The sequence below is a fragment of the Arachis hypogaea genome, chromosome 11 (genome assembly GCF_003086295.3).
Source record: "Arachis hypogaea cultivar Tifrunner chromosome 11, arahy.Tifrunner.gnm2.J5K5, whole genome shotgun sequence".
Lineage (NCBI taxonomy): Eukaryota > Viridiplantae > Streptophyta > Magnoliopsida > Fabales > Fabaceae > Arachis > Arachis hypogaea.
In genome coordinates this window covers 128,904,411-128,908,774 of record NC_092046.1, presented here as the reverse complement: position 1 = coordinate 128,908,774, position 4,364 = coordinate 128,904,411, and positions in this window count along the sequence as shown.

The following is a 4,364-nucleotide window of genomic DNA, read 5'->3' as shown; positions in this document are numbered from 1 at the left end:
TGCCATCAATCAAAGTTATACTCCCAAGATTACTACTATGAAGTTCCATCAGATAATCATGAATTTTTTCATACTGAGCTTGTTCATTGCCTATAACTATCTCTCTAGCAACCTTCAGTGACCTACTTATTATTTTATCACTTAAATATACATTGTAATCTTCAATCATGTATTCCATATAATTTTAGACTTTAAGTCAGACTGAGTAAGTAGTGTCTTAACTAACTTTGATGTTAACCATTGCCTGTCAGCTAGATTACTACCAAAATCCCTAGCACAGTTATACTCATTCACCAAAGTCTTCACCTGATAAGAACCCTTTGCATTGTTCCAAGATGTCAAAATCAACCAAAGACAGCCCTTTCTTGTACATGTAGCCCTTACCTTCTTCTTTTCATTCTTTAGATACATTACATCCTTCACTTTACATACAAAATAGTCCTTTAGAGAATTCTTGAAATTATCGATTATAATGAATGTCTGCCCAACTTTAAAATCAACCTCCTCATACTTTGTCTCTTCATTGAATGTATCAAATGCAGTCCTGCCTTCATCATCATCTGACACTGGCCATTTGCGTCGTCACCGTTGAGAGCAGGATCGCGAAGAGAGATGGATCGCGAGTAAAGGGAGGTCGCAGGCTTGGAGCCGCCGCGCCTTCGTCGTTGTTGCTCGCCATTCCTATCGCCGCCGTCCAACGCGAAGCCAGCCGCTGTCGTCGCATCTCCTAGTCGTCTCTGCCGTCACCGTGCCATCGAGAGAGAAGCCGCCGGGTCACACAGAATGAGAGAGAGAGAAAGCATGAGAGCAAAGGAGAGAGGGGAAACCTGTTCCAGCCACCGCCACTTCTGCCGCTCGAAACCCCACTGCTGTCGCCAGAAAACTATGCCAGTAAGGGTTTTTGAGTTTGGTTTACATTCGTTTGAGATTTTGGGAGCTTTATCATCTCTGGATGTTGGTTTCAGTTACCGTTGCTGGAGTCCGGTCGCCAATGGCACTTGAGGTGGCTGCCGGGGCCGCTGCCAAATTGGTTTAGAGACTGCCGCTGCTGCATTTTGTCATTACAGTAAGTATTTACGTTTTGAAAACCTCCGCGTTAGTGTTCTGTTCTGTGTAATAAAGTCTTGCGATATTAATGTGTTAGGAATTAGTAACCGATCTTGCATGTAGTGATTGAGGCTGTTTCTATTATAGAGAAAGCAAGTGGAGCTGAGGTTTTGGTTGCCGTCGATTTGGGTTGAGGCGAAAGGAACTCTGTGAGGCATTTGGGTTATGGTTTCATATATCGAGGTAGGGACCTTTTCAGAAAACTACACTTTATGAATTGGAATTATTATATATGGATATTGATGTGAGAAAATGTATCTTTGAGTGATTGTATAAGTCTTATGTATTGTTGGTTGTCTTCGATGAATATGAATGCTTGTTTGGCTTGGTTATTGTTCGGTTTTGTGAAACAGACTGTTTTGGAATGCTTCTTTAAAGTTATTTTGTAAAAGCTTTGAAATCGAGTTTATCCTGTTAGAAATTGATTTGAGTTTCAATTGGTGTTCTTGAAATCTGAAAATGATGCACTTTTGGAAACAACTTGATTTTGAACTGATTTGGTTTTGAACCCGTTAAAGAGGGTTATGGAATGGTTTGGTTGGGACCCGAAAAAGGGTGGCAAAATCCAAGTTTTAGGGGAGGTGCTGCCGAATTTTCTATAAAATCTAAAACTTTGTTTGAAAAAGAATTACTTTACAATTTTAAATCACTTAAAAAAAGTATTGTCCTAAGATCGATTTTATCTATAAAAAGAGTTTATGTTTTGAATTGGACTTAAGGAATTCATTCAAAGGAGCTTTAATGACTTTACAAGAAAATGGACTTGTTGGAATGATGTTGTTTTGTGATGTTTTTGGAAAAGGTTGAAAGAATTGGTTTCTAAGAATGAAATTGAGATTGATTTTGGATTTTAAACTTGGTTTGGAATTACATGATTTGATTTAGAAACTTCTTTTGAATAACTCAATTTAAGGAAACAATAATTTTTAAGAATCTTTACTGAATTTATGGAAATGAGGTTGGCTGTTTTTTCCCTAAAGTCTTGAGACTGTTGAGCAATTTTATGACTAAATTCTGATTTAGAATGAATGATTTTGTGTTTTCAGAAGAGAATTTAAATGTGGCTTTGTTTTGAAAGGAAATTGAATTGAGGAAAAGTGGTATTTGAATATGTTTGTTATTGAAAGTAAATGGGCCAAGAATGATTTTTTTTAAATAAGATTGTAAGCCTGATTGATTATGGATATTATTGGGAATATGATAAGGGTTTCTGTCATGGCAAGGATGGTGGTATAGTCTCGCTTGCTCAGTGCATAAACCGTTGTGCAGGGATGGTGGTTTTATCCCGCCTGCAGCGAGGACGGTGGTTTTATCCCGCTCATGTATTGATGAATTGTTTAGCTTGGACGATGGTGTGATCCTACTTGCATATTGTTTTATGTGCCCAGTAAGGATGGTGGTTTAATCCCGCTTACTGTGGAGGCAAGGACGGAGGTTTAATCCCGCTTGCGTGTTCCGGGCAAGGATAGAAGTTTAATCCCGCTTGTCTATGAAACCTATGGATAAGGATGGTAGTCTAATCCCGCTTATCCGAGTCGGGTTTGGCAACATAACCGACGCGTGAACTCATGGCCAGTAGGACAGGCATTCATCATATGCCTATGTGTGGCATTGTTTGGGTGTGCATATTGTACTTCGTTTGCCTATGTGATTAATTATGTTTAATTGCTATTTTCTCTACTTGAAATAACTATTTGTTTGTGCTTGAACCTTCCTACTTGTGTTTGCGACTAACACTCTGTTGGATTGTGGTAGATTGGTTGTTGTTTGGGCCTAGGGCCGTGGTTAATTATGAGATAGGTCGAAGGCCGTGTTTGGTTTATGTTTTTGGTTTAGGATAGTATGAAAAACTAAACTGGTTCAGTATAGACTTAATGAACCTATGTTTAGAACAGCTTGGTCATTCATGCTGTCTAGGAAAAACTTTCAAAAAGGCTTTTGGATTTTTGAGGAAATAACAGTTTTCTCTTTTAGAAAGGATTTCGAGGTTTTCCATTAAATCTTCGGTTTTGAAAAGATGCATAAGACGGTTATTAATCACTGTACTTTAAAAAGAGTTTTATTTTCACGTATCCTATTATAGTAATTCCCTAACCTCATAGTGAGAACCAGCGACGATGATGTTCTCACTCCCCTACAGGTCTTTTCTTTTCAGGTTATGGACGACGATATTTGGAAGAGCTTAGTTATTTTCATTTTGTTTTAAATGATGTTTTATGTTGTATTAGTTACTTTTCCCTCGCCCTCATCTTTACGAGTTTTTATAAGAGGGATAGGAATTTGATATGAAACACTTGTAAATTAATAATATGTATATATATATATATATATATATATATATATATATGTATGTATTCTTATGATTATTGTAATTTGTAATGTAATTATGGATGTAAGTTTTAAGAAATACAGTTTAAGTTTTAAACAGACTCATACTTTAGTTTTAAATATTTTAAGAGTCGTCGTAATACTCAAATTATCAGAGTCGCGCAGCTGGAAGCGTGACATTTTGATAGTTAGAGTGTTACATTATGGTATCAGAGTGGTCTTTCCTGTAGAGCTTGAGGAATGGACCGACTATACTTCAATTGCATACTCTGAGCGTCTGTCATGTATTAGGTCTTGTTCGGATAACGAAAATTAGAGCTTTATGCACATGACGGTCTATTGATTAATGCCATTAGTCTTGCATTGCATAATTCCTGGTATTAAGTTTCTCCGGCTTGACACTAGTGAATTATGTGTAGGGAAGCACTAATGGGTTATCATAGATTATATACGAGTTTTGGGTAAAGCGAATCGCGGGTTTTGGGAACGTTAGGAGTTAATTCTTGAGGTTTTTTGGTTTGGTGTCTCGAACTCTGTGAATGTTATATGGCTCATTCTTTCTTGATGTGCCTTGAGGTTCTTGTTTGTGATATCTTCATTTGGAAGTAATTTGGTTATCTCTCAATCCTGTCCTTTCATTTTTGTGCCTTCTCGTCTGATCTAAACTGGATATGGTCTATTTATAATTTTTTGAATTATCTACCTTTGCTTGACTAAACTTTTCTCGTTGACTCCTATACTATTTGATATGACTTTGAAAGTTGTTTGATGCATCAAAAAGATCATTGAAAACCTTAAAGGAATCATTACCAACTGAGTCCTTCTTTGTAAGATTTGTAATTCATCGAATCACCTGGAAAATTGTTCGTTATTTTTAACTTTATGAATCTTGCTTGATTTCCTTTGAATTTAGTTCCTTTTTTTGAAAG